The sequence below is a fragment of the Mauremys reevesii genome, linkage group 12 (assembly GCF_016161935.1).
Source record: "Mauremys reevesii isolate NIE-2019 linkage group 12, ASM1616193v1, whole genome shotgun sequence".
NCBI classification, from domain to species: Eukaryota; Metazoa; Chordata; order Testudines; family Geoemydidae; genus Mauremys; species Mauremys reevesii.
Window position 1 is genome coordinate 32,239,180 of NC_052634.1, and position 20,785 is coordinate 32,259,964.

The 20,785-nt window shown below is 62.6% G+C and overlaps 1 protein-coding gene and 1 pseudogene across 1 annotated transcript in view; both read left to right on the plus strand.

Annotated features, from left to right (window-relative positions):
* The window catches only part of LOC120375680, a 1,085,709-nt pseudogene that overhangs the window by 440,451 nt on the left and 624,473 nt on the right, over positions 1-20,785 (plus strand).
* LOC120375681 (butyrophilin subfamily 1 member A1-like) overlaps positions 19,593-20,785 on the plus strand; it is a 44,522-nt gene continuing 43,329 nt past the window's right edge. Inside the window, exon 1 of the mRNA XM_039496490.1 lies at positions 19,593-19,605. The gene's annotated coding sequence lies outside the window, so the exon portion shown is untranslated. The remainder of the gene's footprint in view (positions 19,606-20,785) is intronic.

The window sequence follows — 20,785 nt, forward strand, 5'->3', positions numbered from 1 at the left end:
GTCTCAGGTGGAGTAGAAGCTGTTAAGGAAGTTGAGCAGCCCTATAACCACGTGGCTGTGTGTGGCCAGCTTGTTGGGGAGACAATGGTGTTGGGACAGGAATGTCTCCATGCTGAATCTGTAAGTGAGCAGTCTGTGCTTCAGGATCTGAGGACAGATTCAGTTACTGGTGTTTCAAAGCAGAACAGTTTTATGGCTGAATGCTTGAGGAGGCAGGGGAGAGCAAGCCAGCTCTCGCCCTCAGACCCTTTGAATTGGTGTGATGTCTCTGTAAGATGAAGTCCAGCCTTGAAATCCATAGCAGCTGAAGAGTTAAAAGCTAGTGTCTGTGTTAATGCAAATTACTTGGCTGGCAGGGAGAAGAAAGAATTGCTAATAGCTGTTAGCACGGAGGGCCCACCCCATCAGCCAGTGAATTCTGTTAAGCAAGAGAAGTCAGGGTTTAATCCTGCAGGACAAGAAGGAAAGAGAGAACTGAATTTTGCAAAGGGAAGCCACAGGTTAACCCTAAAAGGCCCAAACTCCAATGGTATTGAGCCAAGGGTGTGGCATGACAAACAGGTTTGTAAATGGACACTTGCAATCAGTTTGTTGTTATTGCTAATGCTAAATTTTGTAACTAATGTGTTGCTATGGCCAAGAACTGTATCAATGTACAATGTGCCTAATCTTTTGGAAAGTCCCTTAAACATGTTGAAAGAAATACATGAAAACACACTTTATGTTAAAGGGCCTTGCTATACTGATGTTTCACAGTTAATGCATGTAAACAGTGTTGGAACTTTTCACAGGGGAAAATACATTCCAGACCTGATGTGCTGTATGAAAGGGGAAACTGAGGCACACTACCATATTGCTTTCATGGCTAAATGCCAAGAGTCCTGTACTATGAACAACATCAATATCTACATTGGTTTAATGTTAATTGGGTTCAAAACATTGGCCAAAGCTGGTATGGATAAAGTAGCTGTTTTCTTTAGCTCTTGGCAAGATCACATGAAACATACAGGAACCATGCTGCAAAAGCTAACCAAGTTATACCTTGAGTTTGTAAAGAGATCCATTCATGTTATTGAACATGACTTTGATAAACCATTTCGGTTATACACTGGTACGGCCTCTAGCCCAACACTAGCTGTAGTGAGACAGACCCAAGGAAGGGGGGCTCTTGGGATGCAGTCAGCGATGTTTTGTCATCCCTTCCTGCATCAATTTTGCGTTGGGGGTGTGACGTTATTGATATAAATGGGAACCATATAGAACATGGGTTGCAACCAAGGTCCTGTGGTGGCACCAAATCCTAAGTAAAGGGGGTCATATAAGTTGTCTAAGACCAGGTTCTGGGTTGCTGGTTATGATTATGCTGTCTGTATGTCTGTGTATCATTTTGTAGTTTAAGTATAAGTATTGGCTCTATACTGTCTGTATTTTGTATTATGCTCTGCCTCTGGGAAGTGTCCCAGACAAAGCTGATGTTAGCCCGGCATAGCTGGCTTGATGGCCCATTAAAGGGCCATCAGCTACACAATTGACCCATGGAGAGAAGGCAGACACGCCTTGTGACTCAGCAAAGTATGCAGAAACTTGTCCATGTGACTGCAAACTCCATATTATTTTTGCTGTAAGTTTCCACCGTGAGGACAAAGGGATTCTTACACCTGGAAAAGTCTATATAAGGCTGATGCATCATCTCCATCTGGTCTTCAATCCTGCTTCTGACCTCTGGAGGGACTTTGCTACAAACTGAAGCTCTACTCAAGGGACTGACTGACCCATCCCAGCGGGGGATGTATTCCAGAGACTTAAATTGAACCTGCAGTTTACTCCAGCACTGCTGCAAGCCTGAACTAAGAACTTTGCCATCACTGTATGTAATTGATTCCATTTAACCAATTCTACCTCTCTTCTCTACCTTTTTCCCTTTGTAAATAAACCTTTAGATTTTAGATTCTAAAGGATTGGCAACAGCGTGATTTGTGGGTAAGATCTGATGTGTATACTGACCTGGGTCTGGGGCTTGGTCTTTTGGGATCGAGAGAACCTTTTACTTTTATTGGGGTGTTGGTTTTCATAACCATTCATCCCCAGGACGAGTGCACTGGTGGTGATACTGGGAGACTGGAGTGTCTAAGGAAATTGCTTGTGTGACTTGTGGTTAGCCAGTGGGGTGAGACCAAAGTCCTTTTTGTCTGGCTGGTTTAGTTTGCCTTAGAGGTGGAAAAACCCCAGCCTAGGGCTGTAACTGCCCTGTTTGAGCAATTGGTCCTGATTTGGCACTCTCAGTTGGGTCCCGCCAGAATCGCTCCGTCACAATCCCAACCTAGGGGAGAGGCTTCACACTCCGCCGGCGCAGGGTGACCTTTGGGACTTCCCTGGACACCATCCTCCCACCGCCCACAGCCAGACCCCCCAAGCCCACACTCGAGCCCACCCCTGCGACAGGAAGGAGCAGGAGGACCACTCCGCCCAGGGGCACCACCACTCGAAGTCAGCTTCACTTGCTTTCTCTTCTACCCCTTTCCTCCCAAGTTATGCGCGCCTCACGGGAGCCAGCCCTGGGAAGATGCAGGCACCGCACTCTGACTGGCGCAAGTCAAATGCCCACACCGAGAGTTTAGCATGGGCTCTTGAGGCACTGGAGGAACCCCATGCAGACGCATTGACGGAGCTAAGCTTTACGGCCAAGGGCCCTACCTGTGCAGAAAGCCAACTTGCTTGTGAAAAAGACTCCTCTTTCGGCTCCCCTTCCAAATTTCCAAATGCCTCCAAATGGGAAAACATACACACTGAAACACCCAAATAGTCCTAACGCTGGGGCCAGGTGAAAAAGAAAAGCAAGGAAAAGATTTCTAAATGGCCACCCTGCCAGAGTCGTACAGCTCCGCAAGTGAAACCCGTGGGAGGGACATTACACAGAAAAGGGGAATGGAAAGCTGCCCAAATTGAGATGCTGTGGAAAGCTACAGCCCCATCGCTACTCCTACTCTCCACACTTCTTGCAACAGCTGATGAACGGCCAGGTGCTTTTCACATCCGAGCCCACACCAGGGAAAGACCTTGAGAAGCTTCTCGTGGCTTGCCTGGTTCAGCTGGTGAGAGTGTGGCACTCGTGGAGGCAAGATGGTGCAGAGGAGCCCCTGGGTGGCTGTGGGCCTGGGGAGGATGGCTTTTCATTTTTCGGCCTAACTGCTACGGGCAGCCAGGCCAAAAGTCAGATGGCCGGCTCTCCCGTCCACCACGCTCATCAGGAGCCCTTAGTTGACCGGCTCGGAGAATGCGGGCAGCGTCCCCCACTACTTCTCGCATGCAAAGCGAGCGCTCTGCCGCTTGAGCTAATTCCCCACAGCTGGCCTGACTCTCAGGCACCGGGCAAAAAAAGGCAAGGGCTCTGTGGCCTTAAGCAGAACACAGCCTGAAATGGGGAGGGCGTGCTACCCAGAGCTGGGGAAGGGGGTCCGAGTCCCAGCCACGCTCCTCGGCACAAACACCAACGCTCCCTCCCTGGAGTGTGTCTGGGCTGAGAGTTAGCCCCTGAAACAAGCACCAAGCTTCAGAAGACAACGCAGGGATAGATTACTTGATGATTGCCTGCTCTGGCCATTGCCACTGAAGCGCCTGGCATCGGTTACTGTCAGAAGACGTGATAGTGGCCTAGATGGACCATCGGTCTCACCCAGGAGGGCCATTCTTATCTTCACCACTTTCCTCTAACCCAAGCAAAGCCAGGAGCAGGCCCAGCTCAGCAACTCTAGCAGGCTCCCTGGCCCCTGGCCCAGCATACAGCAAAACGACCCTGCCTCCGCCAGGATAGACAGCCACCGACTCCCTCTTCCAGACCAACGCAGCCCTTCCCCGCTTTGGCTGTCTCCAAGCTGTCTGCGTGCTCTGCTCTGCTCCACGGCTGCCATGCTGCCTGAGATCAGGAGGCTGCGAGGTCTCACGGTCTCAGCTGAGCTGGTATCGTGTGCCACCCCGCCCATCTCCTCATTCTCTTCATGGAGCCCTGGGATGTGAGTAATTCTGTATTTGAGTGGCTCTCCCTCCCGGCCAATGAGCTTGGCGTAGACTAGCAGGGAGGGAGGAGGAAAGGGATTGTGCTCCAGTGAGAGCTCAGAAAGAAAGGTGCAGGTCCCCCACTAGAGCCCAGCCCAGCAGAGCACAGCAGAGCAGAGCAGGCTGGAGAATGTGTGTCTGGGTCTGACTACTTCTCCCATGCTCTTCCATTTGAGCTAACTTCCCCCAGCTGTCGCCAGCCTCCCAGTCAGCACAAGGGGGAGAAGGGCCGGGCAGGAAGAGCTTTGTGCTCCGCAAGGGCTGGCCTTTTGGGAGGCCAAGCGGGGAGAGGGATGGAGGCCACTGGAGGAGCTGAGCCGGCTGACTGTCCATGGCTTCTAAAAGAAGGGCAAGAGAAGGTCCCGCGGCTGCCTTGCCGCTGGAGGACGTGGGCATTGATCCCCGCTGCCTCTTGGAGTGCTGGGGAGTCCAACTCTGCACCCCTCTTCCTGGGACTCACAGTCATTTTCAGCCAGCCAGTAAAACAGAAGGTTTATTGGACACAGGAACACAGACTACAGCAGAGCTTGTGGGCAGAGCCAGGACCTCTCAATCTGTCCTTTCTGGGGGGTTCAGGGTGCTTGGATCCCAGCCTAGGATTCTCTGAACTCCCCTCCCCCAGCCCCAAATCGAAACTGACTCTCCCTCTCCAGTCGGCTCTCTCCTTTGTCTAGCTCCCCTGGCAGAGATGTTGACCTCCCCTCCCCCCTGCCTAGCTCATGTTACAGGCTGAATACCTGTCCCTCACCTAATGTCCTCCCCGGCTCCCCCAACCCCCACACAGACAGCCCCTACTCCAGCACATCTCTCCCCCTTTCGAGACTGAACTGAGCAGGGTCACTCTGCCCAGTGACCCGGGAAAGTTCAGGGCCCCCTCTCCAGGACAGCGCGTCTGCTATCAGGTTGGCACTTCCCTTCACGTGGACCACGTCCATGTCATAGTCCTGCAGGATCAGGCTCCACCTCAGGAGCTTGGCGTTGGCTCCTTTCAGCTGGTGCAGCCAGGTCAGGGGAGAGTGGTCGGTGTACACGGTGAAGTGGTTCCCAAAGAGATATGGCTCCAGTTTCTTAAGGGCCCCACACCATGGCCAGGCATTCCTTCTCGATGGCCGCGTAGTTCTGCTCCCGGGGTAGCAACTTCTTGCTCAGGTACACGATGGGGTGTCTCTCCCCCTTTTCATCCTCCTACATCAACACCACCCCCAGCCCCGTGTCTGAGGCGTCAGTGAACACCATAAAGGGCTTGTCAAAGTCTGAATTTGCCAGAACTGGGCCACTGAGCAGAGCCTCCTTCAGCGCCTGGAGAGCCTGCTGGCACTCCTCGGTCCAGACCACCTTGTCTGGCTTCCCCTTCTTGCACAGCTCAGTGATGGGGGCGGCTATGGCGCTAAAGTGGGGCACGAACCTTCGATAGTACCCCGCCATCCCAATAAAGGCCTGGACCTGCTTCTTGGTTTGGGGAGCGGGCCAGTCTCTGATCACCTCCACCTTGGCTGGTTCCGGCTTTAGGCAGCCGCTCCCCACCCGATGGCCCAGGTAAGATACTTCAGCCATCCCCACCTTGCACTTCTCAGCCTTTACGGTTAGTCCAGCCTCTCGGAGTTGGTCCAGCACTTGTTTAACCTGGGACACGTGGTCCTCCCAGGTCTGGCTGAAGACGCAGATGTCGTCAATATATGCCACGTCAAAACTCTCCATCCCCCTCAGTAGCTGATCCACCAGGCGCTGGAAGGTGGCCGGTGCTCCCTTGAGGCCGAAGGGCAGGGTCAGAAACTCGTAGAGCCCCAGAGCGGTGATAAAGGCCAATTTCAGCCTGGCATCTGCGTCCAGCGGCACTTCCCAGTAGCCCTTTGTAAGATCCATGGTGGTGAGGTACCGAGCGCCTCCCAGCTTGTCTAGGAGGTTGTCAGGCCTGGGCATGGGGTTGGCATCAGATACAGTGATGGCATTGAGCTTTCGATAGTCCACACAGAACTGGATCGACCTATCCCTTTTGGGGACCAGGACCAGCGGCGAGGCCCAGGGGCTGGCAGACGGCTGGATCACCCCCAAAGCCAGCATGTCCCTGACCTCTCTTTCTAGGTCCTGGGCAGTTTTTCCTGTGACCCGAAAAGGGGAGCATCGTATGGGGGTGGGGGGTGACCCCCACCCGGTGGACAGTCAAATTAGTGCGCCCGGGCTGGTTGGAAAACAGCTGTCGGTACAGATGCAGCGCCCCTCTGATCTCAGCCTGCTGGGCCAGGGTCAGCTGATCAGAAAGGGGAATCGCCTCCAGGGGGGAACCAGCCTTTGTCCCCGGGAATAGATCCACTAAAGGGTCAGCTCCCGGCTCCTCCCAATGTCCACACACGGCCAACACCACATTCCCCCGTCATAGTATGGCTTCATCATATTCACATGGTACACCCGGCGGTGATGAGCCCGGTTAGATAGCTCCACCACATAGTTTACCTCATTTAGTTGCTTGATAACCTTGAAGGGCTCTTCCCAGGCGGCCTGGAGTTTGTTCTTTCTCACGGGGATGAGAGCCATCACTTGACCCCCGGTGGCGAAGGCGCGGGCCCGCGCCGTGCGGTCGTACCAGACCTTCTGCTTCCTCTGGGCTCGGGCCAGATTCTCCCTGGCCAGGCCCATGAGCTCGGCAAGTCTTTCATGGAAGGTCAGGACATACTCCACCACTGACTCGCCATCGGGCAGCCTTCCCCTCCCATTCGTCTCTCATCAGGTCCAGGGGCCCCCTTACCCGCCTCCCATATAACAGTTCAAAAGGCAAGAACCCGGTAGATTCCTGGGGTACCTCCCTGTACGCGAACAGCAGGGGAGGTAAGTACTTGTCCCAGTCCTGTGGGTGCTGGTTCCTAAATGTTTTTAGCATCATCTTTAGCGTCCCATTGAACCTTTCCACCAGCCCATTGGTCTGGGGGTGATACGCTGAGGCCCAGTTGTGCCGGACCCCACATTTCTCCCACAGGGACTGGAGCAGGCTCGACATGAAGTTGGACCCCTGGTCCGTTAAGACTTCCTTGGGGAACCCCACCCGGCTGAAAATGGTCAGCAGCGCATCTGCCACGGTGTCTGCTTTGATAGAGGACAAGGCCACCGCCTCGGGGTAGCGAGTGGCGAAATCTACCACCACCAGGATGTATTTCTTCCCCGACCGGGTCGCCTTGCTGAGAGGTCCCACTATGTCCATGGCCACCTTCTGGAAAGGTTCTTCTATGATGGGCAAAGGCCTCAAAGCTGCTTTCCCCTTGTCCTGGGCCTTCCCCACCCGCTGGCAGGGGTCACAGGATTGGCAGTACTGTCGAACATGGGTAAAGACCCCAGGCCAGTAAAAGTTCTGTAGCAGCCTCTGCCTGGTGCGCCGGATTCCCTGGTGCCCTGCGAGGGGAATGTCATGGGCCAGGTACAGGAGCTTGTGGCGAAACTTCTGGGGAACCACCAGCTGCCTCCTGATCCCCCATGACTCCACTTCCCTGGGGGGAGCCCATTCTCGGTACAGGAACCCCTTCTCCCACAGGAACCTCTCCTTGCAACCTCTCCTCATGGTCTGTACCGCACTGAGGTTGGCCAGGTCCCTGAGCTTCCGCAAGGAGGGATCTTTCTGCAACTCGGCCTGGAGCTCAGCAGTTGGGACAGGGATGGGGACCCGCTCTCTCTCACCAGCTAGGTCTGAGGTAGCAGCCTCTCTGGGTCGTGTCCCTGAGCGTTCCCTCCCAACCAGGTTAGGGTCCGGCACCTCGGGCAGAGTACCTTCCCCGTTGTCAGGGCACAGTGCCCTGTGCCGACTCTGACTACGGGTCACGACCAGGGCACCCCGGGCGTTGCTTGGCCAGTCCTCGAGGTCCCCCCTATTAACACCTCCGTGGGCAAATGTGGGTGTACCCCCACGTCCTTGGGGCCCTCCTTGGCCCCCCACTTCAGGTGCACCCTCACCATGGGCACCTTCAATGGGGTCCCGCTCACACCCCTCACGGTCAGGTAGGTGTCGGGCACCATCCGATCTGGGGTCACCACCTCGGGCCGGGCCAGCATCACCTCTGTGCCCATGTCCCAGTACCCAGTGACCTTCCTCCCATCCACCTCCAGGGGAACATGGCACTCTTTCCGGAGGGGCAGCCCCGTGCCCACCCTGTAACCCAAAAACCCGGAGTCTGGAGCATCCAGCCCCCCATCCGGCCCTGCACCCCTCTTCCTGGGACTCACAGTGACTCTCAGCCAGCGAGTAAGACAGAAGGTTTATTGGACAACAGGAACACAGGATACAGCAGAGCTCATGTTCAGAGCCAGGACCCCTCAATCTGGCCTTTCTGGGGGTTCAGGGTGCCTGGATTCCAGCACAGGTTCCCCTGCAAACCCCCCACCCAGCACCCGAACCCACAAACTGAAAAACTGATCAACTGACTCCACCCTCCCCACTCAACTCCTTTGCTTTGTCTAGCTTCCCAGGCAGGGGTGTCGGCCTCCCCTCCCCCCTGCCTATTCATGTTACAGGTTGAATACCTGTCTCTCACCTATCTCTGACAGCCCCTACTCCACCACAGGGGATGAGCAGGGGGAAGGAGAGCGGGGCGCAGAGCGGGGAGCAGGGACAGGCTGGCAGCATGGGGGCTGAGCAGGGGAAGGAGAGGGGCAGAGCGGGAGCAGGGACAGGCTGGCAGCATGGGGGCTGAGCAGGGGAAGGAGAGGGGCGCAGAGCGGGGAGCAGGGACAGGCTGGCAGCATGGGGGGCTGAGCAGGGGGAAGGAGAGGGGGGCGCAGAGCGGGGAGGAGGGACAGGCTGGCAGCATGGGGGGCTGAGCAGGGGGAAGGAGAGGGGCAGAGCGGGAGGAGGGACAGGCTGGCAGCATGGGGCTGAGCAGGGGAAGGAGAGGGGCGCAGAGCGGGAGGAGGGACAGGCTGGCAGCATGGGGGCTGAGCAGGGGAAGGAGAGGCGCAGAGCGGGAGCAGGGACAGGCTGGCAGCATGGGGGCTGAGCAGGGGAAGGAGAGGGGCGCAGAGCGGAGAGGAGGGACAGGCTGGCAGCATGGGGGCTGAGCAGGGAGGAAGGAGAGGGGCGCAGAGCGGGAGGAGGGACAGGCTGGCAGCATGGGGGCTGAGCAGGAGGAAGGAGAGGGGGCACAGAGCGGGAGGAGGGACAGGCTGGCTGCTTGGGGGCTGAGCAGGGGAAGGAGAGGGGCGCAGAGCGGGAGGAGGGACAGGCTGGCAGCATGGGGGCTGAGCAGGAGGAAGGAGAGGGGGCACAGAGCAGGAGCAGGGACAGGCTGGCAGAATGGGGGCTGAGCAGGAGGGAAGGAGAGGGGCGTAGAGCGGGGCGGAGGGACAGGCTGGCAGCATGGGGGCTGAGCAGGAGGAAGGAGAGGGGCGCAGAGCGGGGAGGAGGGACAGGCTGGCAGCATGGGGGCTAAGCAGGGGAAGGAGATGGGGGCGCAGAGCGGGGAGGAGGGACAGGCTGGGAGCATGTGGGGCTGAGCAGGGGGAAGGAGAGGGGGGCGCAGAGCGGGGAGCATGGACAGGCTGGCAGCATGGGGGGCTGAGCAGGAGGAAGGAGAGGGGCGCAGAGCGGGAGCAGGGACAGGCTGGCAGCATGGGGGGCTGAGCAGGGGGAAGGAGAGGGGGGCGCAGAGCGGGGAGCAGGGACAGGCTGGCAGCATGGGGGGCTGAGCAGGGAGGGGACGGAGAGGGGGGCGCAGAGTGGGGAGCAGGGACAGGCTGGCAGCATGGGGGCTGAGCAGGGGAAGGAGAGGGGCGCAGAGCGGGAGCAGGGACAGGCTGGCAGCATGGGGGCTTAGCAGGAGGGGAAGGAGAGGGGCGCAGAGCGGAGAGGAGGGAAAGGCTGGCAGCATGGGGGCTGAGCAGGGGAAGGAGAGGGGCACAGAGCGGAGAGGAGGGACAGGCTGGCAGCATGGGGGGCTGAGCAGGGGGAAGGAGAGGGGGGCGCAGAGCGGGGAGGAGGGACAGGCTGGCTGCTTAGGGGGCTGAGCAGGGGGAAGGAGAGGGGGCAGAGCGGGAGGAGGGACAGGCTGGCAGCATGGGGGCTGAGCAGGAGGGAAGGAGAGGGGGGGCCCGAGCGGGGAGGAGGGACAGGCTGGCTGCTTGGGGGGCTGAGCAGGGGGAAGGAGAGGGGGGCGCAGAGCGGTGAGGAGGGACAGGCTGGCAGCATGGGGGGCTGAGCAGGGAGGGGAAGGAGAGGGGGGCACAGAGCAGGAGCAGGGACAGGCTGGCAGCATGGGGGCTGAGCAGGAGGGGAAGGAGAGGGGCACAGAGCAGGAGCAGGGACAGGCTGGCAGCATGGGGGCTGAGCAGGAGGGGAAGGAGAGGGGGCAGAGCGGGAGCAGGGACAGGCTGGCAGCATGGGGGGGCTGACCAGGGAGGGGAAGGAGAGGGGGGCGCCGAGCGGGGAGGAGGGACAGGCTGGGAGCATGGGTGGCTGAGCAGGGGAAGGAGAGGGGGCAGAGCGGAGCAGGGACAGGGTGGCAGCATGGGGGGGGCTGAGCAGGGTGAAGGAGATGGGGGCGCAGAGCGGAGAGGAGGGACAGGCTGGCAGCATGGGGGCTGAGCCGGGGGAAGGAGATGGGGGCGCAGAGCGGGGAGGAGGGACAGGCTGGCAGCATGGGGGCTGAGCAGGAGGGGAAGGAGAGGGGGCACAGAGCGGGAGGAGGGACAGGCTGGCTGCTTGGGGGCTGAGCAGGGGAAGGAGAGGGGCGCAGAGCGGGAGGAGGGACAGGCTGGCAGCATGGGGGCTGAGCAGGAGGGGAAGGAGAGGGGGCACAGAGCAGGAGCAGGACAGGCTGGCAGAATGGGGCTGAGCAGGGGAAGGAGAGGGGGGCAGAGCGAGGAGGAGGGACAGGCTGGCAGCATGGGGGCTGAGCAGGAGGAAGGAGAGGGGCGCAGAGCGGGAGGAGGGACAGGCTGGCAGCATGGGGGCTAAGCAGGGGAAGGAGATGGGGCAGAGCGGGAGGAGGGACAGGCTGGGAGCATGGGGCTGAGCAGGGGAAGGAGAGGGGGCGCAGAGCGGGAGCATGGACAGGCTGGCAGCATGGGGGCTGAGCAGGAGGAAGGAGGGGGCGCAGAGCGGGAGCAGGGACAGGCTGGCAGCATGGGGGCTGAGCAGGGGAAGGAGAGGGGGGAGCAGAGCGGGGAGCAGGTACAGGCTGGCAGCATGGGGGCTGAGCAGGGGAAGGAGAGGGGCGCAGAGTGGGGAGGAGGGACAGGCTGGCAGCATGGGGGCTGAGCAGGGGAAGGAGAGGGGCAGAGCGGAGCAGGGACAGGCTGGCAGCATGGGGGCTTAGCAGGAGGGGAAGGAGAGGGGCGCAGAGCGGAGGAGGGAAAGGCGGGCAGCCTGGGGGGCTGAGCCGGGGGAAGGAGAGGGGGGCACAGAGCGGAGAGGAGGGACAGGCTGGCAGCATGGGGCTGAGCAGGGGAAGGAGAGAGGGGCAGAGCGGGAGGAGGGACAGGCTGGCTGCATAGGGGCTGAGCAGGGGAAGGAGAGGGGGCGAGAGCGGGAGGAGGGACAGGCTGGCAGCATGGGGGCTGAGCAGGAGGGAAGGAGAGGGGGCCAGAGCGGGGAGGAGGGACAGGCTGGCAGCATGGGGGCTGAGCAGGGGAAGGAGAGGGGGCACAGAGCAGGAGCAGGGACAGGCTGGCAGCATGGGGGCTGAGCAGGAGGGGAAGGAGAGGGGCAGAGCGGGAGGAGGGACAGGCTGGCAGCATGGGGGCTGAGCAGGGGAAGGAGAGGGGGAGCAGAGCAGGGAGGAGGGACAGGCTGGCAGCATGGGGGCTGAGCAGGGGAAGGAGAGGGGGAGCAGAGCGGGAGCAGGGACAGGCTGGCAGCATGGGGGCTGAGCAGGGGAAGGAGAGGGGGCACAGAGCAGGAGGAGGGACAGGCTGGCAGCATGGGGGCTGAGCAGGGGAAGGAGAGGGGGCACAGAGCAGGAGCAGGGACAGGCTGGCAGCATGGGGGCTGAGCAGGAGGGGAAGGAGAGGGCACAGAGCGGGGAGCAGGGACAGGCTGGCAGCATGGGGGCTGAGCAGGGGAAGGAGAGGGGGCAGAGCGGGGAGGAGGGACAGGCTGGCAGCATGGGGGCTGAGCAGGGGAAGGAGATGGGGCGCAGAGCGGGAGGAGGGACAGGCTGGGAGCATGGGTGGCTGAGCAGGGGAAGGAGAGGGGCGAGAGCGGGAGCAGGGACAGGGTGGCAGCATGGGGGCTGAGCAGGGGAAGGAGAGGGGCAGAGTGGGAGCAGGGACAGGCTGGCAGCATGGGGCTGAGCAGGGGAAGGAGAGGGGAGCAGAGCGGGAGCAGGGACAGGGTGGCAGCATGGGGGCTGAGCAGGGGAAGGAGAGGGGCGCAGAGCGGGAGCAGGGACAGGCTGGCAGCATGGGGGCTGAGCAGGAGGGAAAGGAGAGGGGGCACAGAGCAGGGAGCAGGGACAGGCTGGCAGCATGGGGGCTGAGCAGGAGGGGAAGGAGAGGGGCGAGAGCGAGAGGAGGGACAGGCTGGCAGCATGGGGTCTGAACAGGAGGGAAGGAGAGGGGCGCAGAGCGGAGAGGAGGGACAGGCTGGCAGCATGGGGGGCTGAGCAGGGAGGAAGGAGAGGGGGCGAGAGGCGGAGGAGGGACAGGCTGGCAGCATGGGGGCTGAGAAGGAGTGGAAGGAGAGGGGCACAGAGCGGGAGGAGGGACAGGCTGGCAGCATGGGGGGGCTGAGCAGGGGGAAGGAGATGGGGGCACAGAGCGGGGAGGAGGGACAGGCTGGGAGCATGTGGGGCTGAGCAGGGGAAGGAGAGGCACAGAGCGGGGAGCATGGACAGGCTGGCAGCATGGGGGGCTGAGCAGGGAGGGGAAGGGAGGGGGGCGCAGAGCGGAGAGGAGGTACAGGCTGGCAGCATGGGGGCTGAGCAGGAGGGGAAGGAGGGGAGCAGAGCGGAGAGGAGGTACAGGCTGGCAGCATGGGGGCTGAGCAGGGGAAGGAGAGGGGAGCAGAGCGGGAGCAGGGACAGGCTGGCAGCATGGGGGCTGAGCAGGGAGGAAGGAGAGAGGGGTGCAGAGCGGAGAGGAGGGACAGGCTGGCAGCATGGGGGGCTGAGCAGGGGAAGGAGAGGGGCGCAGAGCGGGAGCAGGGACAGGCTGGCAGCATGGGGGGCTGAGCAGGGAGGGGAAGGAGAGGGGGGAGCAGAGCGGGGAGCAGGGACAGGCTGGCAGCATGGGGGGCTGAGCAGGGGGACGGAGAGGGGCGCAGAGCAGAGAGGAGGGACAGGCTGGCAGCATGGGGGCTGAGCAGGGGAAGGAGAGGGGGCAGAGCGGGAGGAGGGACAGGCTGGCAGCATGGGGGCTGAGCAGGGGAAGGAGAGGGGGCGAGAGCGGGAGGAGGGACAGGCTGGCAGCATGGGGGCTGAGCAGGGGAAGGAGAGGGGCGAGAGCGGGAGGAGGGACAGGCTGGCAGCATGGGGGCTGAGCAGGAGGGGAAGGAGAGGGGGCAGAGAGCGGGAGGAGGGACAGGCTGGCAGCATGGGGGCTGAGCAGGGGAAGGAGAGGGGCGAGAGCGGGAGGAGGGACAGGCTGGCAGCATGGGGGCTGAGCAGGGGAAGGAGAGGGCGCAGAGCGGGAGGAGGGACAGGCTGGCAGCATGGGGGCTGAGCAGGGGAAGGAGAGGGGGGCGCAGAGCGGAGAGGAGGGACAGGCTGGCAGCATGGGGGGCTGAGCAGGAGGAAGGAGAGGGGGCAGAGCGGGAGGAGGGACAGGCTGGCAGCATGGGGGCTGAGCAGGGAGGAAGGAGAGGGGCGCAGAGCGGGAGCAGGGACAGGCTGGCAGCATGGGGGCTGAGCAGGGGAAGGAGAGGGGCGCAGAGCGGAGAGGAGGGACAGGCTGGCAGCATGGGGCTGAGCAGGGGAAGGAGAGGGGCGCAGAGCGGGGAGGAGGGACAGGCTGGCAGCATGGGGCTGAGCAGGGGAAGGAGAGAGGGGCAGAGCGGGAGCAGGGACAGGCTGGCAGCATGGGGGCTGAGCAGGGGAAGGAGAGGGGGCGCAGAGCGGCGAGGAGGGACAGGCTGGCAGCATGGGGGGCTGAGCAGGAGGGGAAGGAGAGGGGCAGAGCGGGAGGAGGGACAGGCTGGCAGCATGGGGGCTGAGCAGGAGGGGAAGGAGAGGGGCAGAGCGGGGAGGAGGGACAGGCTGGCAGCATGGGGCTGAGCAGGGGAAGGAGAGGGGCGCAGAGCGGGAGGAGGGACAGGCTGGCAGCATGGGGCTGAGCAGGGAAGGAGAGAGAGGGGGCACAGAGCAGGAGCAGGGACAGGCTGGCAGCATGGGGGCTGAGCAGGGAGGAAGGAGAGGGGCAGAGCGGGAGGAGGGACAGGCTGGCAGCATGGGGGCTGAGCAGGAGGAAGGAGAGGGGGCACAGAGCGGGAGGAGGGACAGGCTGGCAGCATGGGGGCTGAGCAGGGGAAGGAGAGGGGCAGAGCGGGAGGAGGGACAGGCTGGCAGCATGGGGCTGAGCAGGGGAAGGAGAGGGGCGCAGAGCGGGAGGAGGGACAGGCTGGCAGCATGGGGGGCTGAGCAGGGGGAAGGAGAGGGGGGCACAGAGCGGGGAGCAGGGACAGGCTGGCAGCATGGGGGGCTGAGCAGGGGGAAGGAGAGGCGCAGAGCAGGGAGGAGGGACAGGCTGGCAGCATGGGGGCTGAGCAGGGGAAGGAGAGGGCGCAGAGCGGGAGGAGGGACAGGCTGGCAGCATGGGGCTGAGCAGGGGAAGGAGTGGGGGCCACAGAGCGGGGAGCAGGGACAGGCTGGCAGCATGTGGGGCTGAGCAGGGGAAGGAGAGAGGCGCAGAGCGGAGAGGAGGGACAGGCTGGCAGCATGGGGGCTGAGCAGGAGGGGAAGGAGAGGGGGCAGAGAGCGGAGAGGAGGGACAGGCTGGCAGCATGGGGCTGAGCAGGGGAAGGAGAGGGGCGCAGAGCGGGAGGAGGGACAGGCTGGCAGCATGGGGGGCTGAGCAGGGGGAAGGAGAGGGGGGCCCAGAGCGGGGAGCAGGGACAGGCTGGCAGCATGGGGGGGCTGACCAGCGAGGGGAAGGAGTGGGGGGCGGAGAGCGGGGAGGAGGGACAGGCTGGCAGCATGGGGGCTGAGCAGGGGAAGGAGAGGGGCGCAGAGCGGGAGGAGGGACAGGCTGGCAGCATGGGGGCTGAGCAGGAGGGGAAGGAGAGGGGCAGAGCGGGGAGGTGGGACAGGCTGGCAGCATGGGGGCTGAGCAGGAGGGGAAGGAGGGGGCAGAGCGGGAGGAGGGACAGGCTGGCAGCATGGGGGGCTGAGCAGGGAGGGGAAGGAGAGGGGGGCACAGAGCAGGGAGCAGGGACAGGCTGGCAGCATGGGGGGCTGAGCAGGGAGGGGAAGGAGAGGGGGGCGTAGAGCGAGGAGGAGGGACAGGCTGGCAGCATGGGGGCTGAGCAGGGGGAAGGAGAGGGGGCACAGAGCGGGAGGAGGGACAGGCTGTCAGCATGGGGGCTGAGCAGGGGAAGGAGAGGGGCGAGAGCGGGAGCAGGGACAGGCTGGGAGCATGTGGGGCTGAGCAGGGGAAGGAGAGGCGCAGAGCGGGAGCATGGACAGGCTGGCAGCATGGGGGCTGAGCAGGAGGGAAAGGAGGGGCGCAGAGCGGGAGCAGGGACAGGCTGGCAGCATGGGGCTGAGCAGGGGAAGGAGAGGGGAGCAGAGCGGGAGCAGGGACAGGCTGGCAGCATGGGGGCTGAGCAGGGGAAGGAGAGGGGCGCAGAGCGGAGGAGGGACAGGCTGGCAGCATGGGGGGCTGAGCAGGGGGAAGGAGAGGAGGGCACAGAGCGGGGAGCAGGGACAGGCTGGCAGCATGCGGGGCTTAGCAGGGAGTGGAAGGAGAGGGGGCGAGAGCGGAGAGGAGGGACAGGCTGGCAGCATGGGGGCTGAGCAGGAGGAATGAGAGGGGCACAGAGCGGAGAGGAGGGACAGGCTGGCAGCATGGGGGCTGAGCAGGGGAAGGAGAGGCGCAGAGCGGGAGGAGGGACAGGCTGGCTGCTTAGGGGCTGAGCAGGGGAAGGAGAGGGGGCGCAGAACGGGAGCAGGGACAGGCTGCCTGCAGGGGGGGCTGAGCAGGGAGGGGAAGGAGAGGGGGGCACAGAGCGGGGAGGAGGGACAGGCTGGCAGCATGGGGGGCTGAGCAGGGGGAAGGAGAGGGGGGCGCAGAGCGGGGAGGAGGGACAGGCTGGCAGCATGGGGGGCTGAGCAGGGAGGGGAAGGAGAGGGGGCGAGAGCAGGGAGCAGTGACAGGCTGGCATTATGGGGCTGAGCAGGAGGGGAAGGAGAGGGGCGCAGAGCGGGGAGCAGGGACAGGCTGGCAGCATGGGGGCTGAGCAGGGGGAAGGAGAGGGGCGAGAGCGGGAGGAGGGACAGGCTGGCAGCATGGGGGCGGAGCAGGGGAAGGAGAGGGCCGCAGAACGGGGAGGAGGGACAGGCTGGCAGCATGGGGGGCTGAGCAGGGAGGGGAAGGAGGGGGCAGAGCGGGAGGAGGGACAGGCTGGCAGCATGGGGGGGCTAAGCAGGGGGAAGGAGAGGGGGGCGCAGAGCGGGGAGCAGGGACAGGCTGGCAGCATGGGGGGCTTAGCAGGGAGGGGAAGGAGAGGGGGCACAGAGCGGGAGGAGGGACAGGCGGGCTGCTTGGGGGGCTGAGCAGGGGGAAGGAGAGGGGGGCGCAGAGCGGGGAGGAGGGACAGGCTGGCAGCATGGGGGGCTGAGCAGGGAGGGGAAGGAGAGGGGGGCACAGAGCGGAGGAGGGACAGGCTGGCAGCATGGGGGCTGAGCAGGGGAAGGAGAGGGGACGCAGAACGGGAGGAGGGACAGGCTGGCAGCATGGGGGCTGAGCAGGAGGGGAAGGAGAGGGGGCACAGAGCGGGAGGAGGGACAGGCTGGCAGCATGGGGGCTGAGCAGGGGAAGGAGAGGGGACGCAGAACGGGAGGAGGGACAGGCTGGCAGCATGGGGGGCTGAGCAGGGAGGGGAAGGAGAGGGGGCCGCAGAGCAGGGAGCAGTGACAGGCTGGCAGTATGGGGGGCTGAGCAGGGAGGGGAAGGCGAGGGGGCGCAGAGCGGGAGCAGGGACAGGCTGGCAGCATGGGGGCTGAGCAGGAGGAAGGAGAGGGGCGTAGAGCGGGAGGAGGGACAGGCTGGCAGCATGGGGGGCGGAGCAGGGGGAAGGAGAGGGGGGCGCAGAACGGGGAGGAGGGACAGGCTGGCAGCATGGGGGGCTGAGCAGGGAGGGGAAGGAGAGGGGGGCGCAGAGTGGGGAGGAGGGACAGGCTGGCAGCATGGGGGGCTGAGCAGGGGGAAGGAGAGGGGGGCGCAGAGTGGGGAGCAGGGACAGGCTGGCAGCATGGGGGGCTGAGCAGGGGGAAGGAGAGGGCGAGAGCGGGAGCAGGGACAGGCTGGCAGCATGGGGGCTGAGCAGGAGGGGAAGGAGAGGGGCGCAGAGTGGGGAGGAGGGACAGGCTGGCAGCATGGGGCTGAGCAGGGGAAGGAGAGGGGCGCAGAGCGGGGAGCAGGGACAGGCTGGCAGCATGGGGCGGAGCAGGGGAAGGAGAGGGGGCGCAGAACGGGAGGAGGGACAGGCTGGCAGCATGGGGGCTGAGCAGGGGAAGGAGAGGGGCAGAGCGGGAGGAGGGACAGGCTGGCAGCATGGGGGCTGAGCAGGGGAAGGAGAGGGGGCGCAGAACGGGAGGAGGGACAGGCTGGCAGCATGGGGGGCTGAGCAGGAAGGGGAAGGAGAGGGGCGACACATGAAGTGAGCACGGATATGGCTGAGTGGGGGAGAGGGGAGGAGGCACCAGCGAGCAGTGGCAGGGGGCCGAGAGGGCAGGTGTGGGAAGTGGACGAGTGATGCCCGTAATGGGCAGGAAGTGGGCGGGGGGAGGATGCAGGGGCGGAGCCTGGAGTTGGGGCGGGGCTCGTTTTGTGGGTGGGGCCATGGGTGGAGGGAGGGTAACCCGGAGTGGGGCTGGGACACTGGCGAGCAGAGCGGCACCCCCTGTCCGCAGAGGAGTCGCTGGTGACTGTGTCCATGAGTCCCGTCCCTGCCGTGCTCTCTGTGTGGCTGCAGGGTGGGGCTGGGGCTGGAGGCTGTTTTGGGCACTGGGATAGATTGACGTGGCCCCCAGTCTAGCAGCGGGCGCCACAGGGGCCCCAGGAGCACGTGCAGTGCCAGCGGCAGGGCCGGGGTGCGCTGCCGGGCGGGCAGGGGGGCTGCTGGAGCAGGCGCTGGGCCCTGCTTTGCACGGGGCGAGGTCACTCCTGCAGCCCCAGCCAAGCAGCCCGCAGCCCTGCCTGGCAAGCGGGGCGCTGAGCCTGCTGGCCCTGTCGCTGCCCCCCCCTACCCCCGCTAGCCCTGTGGGTGCGCCAGAGGGAGTTGGACTTTGCTCTGGTTGTTTCGGTTTCGCAGCGGGGCGAGGCGCCAGGACCGGACGGCGCCTCCATTCCCTGCCGAACACCATGAACCCCTTGGGCGCGGGCTGGGGCTAAGCCCTGCGGCCCCCTGAGCCCCGCCCCGGCTCTCGCAGCCCGGGAGAGGGGAGCGGTCCCCGGGAGCCAGACCAGGGCGCTGGGTGCTGGCGGAGCTGGGCGCCCCTGCACGCTGCAGGTAGGGGGGGGGGGGGCACTGCAACGCCTGCTGAACTGCTCCCCGGGCTCCTTCCTGGCGGGTTCCATGGGCCCCTGGGCTCCCCCAGTGTTTGGGGCTGGGTCTCTCCCAAAGCCCCTTGCGCATCAACTGGCGCCGCAGGGTCCTAGCGCCCCCTCCAGTGCCAGGTCAGGCTGCCCCTGCCCCTGCCCTTCTGCCTCTGAGCCTTCCCTTTTCCAGCGGGCCCCTCCACCAGCACAGCCTCCGCCTGCCTGCCCGCCCGCCGTCACCGCTCCTGCCCCACTCCCAGTGAGGCTACAGTGAGGGGCAGCAGCAGGGGAGGAGTTGCACACATGATGGCAGTTCCCCCCCACCCCATACTCTCCATAGGGGAGGACTGGGGGCTTACTGGCCCTGAGAGGGGCCCTAGGAGCATGTCCAGTGGTGGTGGTGGGGGGGGGGCCCTTCTCTCAGAGCTTGCTGCTGATGTGGAGAGGGCTGGGGGGAGTCCTCTTCTCTGGCCCCAGCCCCGGGGCAGCCTGCACCCCAAACTCCTCAGCCCTGGCCCTGCCCCACCCCAGAGCATACATCCCCAGCTGGAGCCCTCACCTCCCCCACACCCGCCTAACCCTCTGCCCTAACCTTGAGCCCCTCCCACACCCTAAACCCCTCATCAGCAGCCCCAACCCAAAGCCCTCACATTTTTACATTATTGAATATATATATATATCTGCTTACAAGGCAGGTGGGTGGGGGTAGGGGGGAGACTTGGACTTGTTCTGGGCACAACCAAAAATTATACAAACTTGCTGTCCCTGGAGCCACTCCCAGGATTTGGAAGACAAAGTAACTTTTCTACTGGGCAATGAGCTATGGCTGTAGAAATGCCCACACAGATTCAGCGCCCTGGCCAGTCACTTCTCCACGGCCAGGTGAGATTTGTTTGCTGATCTGCTTTATTTACGACAGCTGTAGGAACTGATAGCCAGTTGTAATTTTCCCTTGAGGTGGTGTTGGATTCAGGAGCACAAGCTCTGTGGATCCTAACTCCCCAGTGTTTATGAAAATCTCCCCCTCTGAGTGTAAATTGCATCTGTCTGTGCCCATAATGCCTTTTGCATCCTGGACGGGAGGAAGCTGACCCCAAGGGAGGGCAGATGAGCCAGCTGCTGCCCTCAGGGTGCTTCTGGCGGGGAGGGGGTGGCTTTACCTCTCATTGGCACTATCAGTGGCCACCACTGATTGCGGGTGCTCAGTGAGTGCCTCATCCACCAGCCCTGTTCTCACCTACCTCCTCCCAAGTGTGCCAGCCCCAGCAGCCGTCCTGGCCTAAGGCAGCTTAAAGCCATTCCAGCTGCAGCTGCTGTGCTGCCCACTGTGACATTGTGTCCATGGTGACCGATGACTGAATCCATCCCTCACTCTAGGGACACTGAGGCTGGGCCAGAGACACAGAAACGGAGGCCCAAGGGAGAAGCCTGGCAGCTGGACTTGATGGCTTCTTGACATTCCTTCTTATAGTTGTATTATTTAGATAATTAGAAGGTGTTACTAGGAGTACAGTGACCCAGACCCTGCATGGTACCACCCCTTTCCACCATGCCCACTGATGCCTCCATTCACTGGCCCCATCCCTGGGCAATGCACAGCCCAGAGGAATGCAGAGAGCCCCCTGGCTACTTTCCTTACATCACTTCCTCTTTTCCCCTGCTGCTGATTCTGTGGGCATGGATAAGTTGTTAAGGAAAAGTTATTTACTTATTCTCATAATATAAGAACTAGGAGTCACCAAATGAAATTAAGAGGGCAGCAGGTTTAAAACAAATAAAAGGAAGTTCTTCTTCACACAGCACACAGTCAGCTTGTGGAACTCCTTACCTGAGGAGGTTGTGAAGGCTAGGACTATAACAATGTTTAAAAGGGGACTGGATAAATTCATGGTGGCTAAGTCCATCAATGGCTATTAGCCAGGATGGGTAAGAATGGTGTCCCTAGCCTCTGTTCGTCAGAGGATGGAGATGGATGGCAGGAGAGAGATCACTTGATCATTGCCTGTTAGGTTCACTCCCTCTGGGGCACCTGGCGTTGGCCACTGTCGGTAGACAGATACTG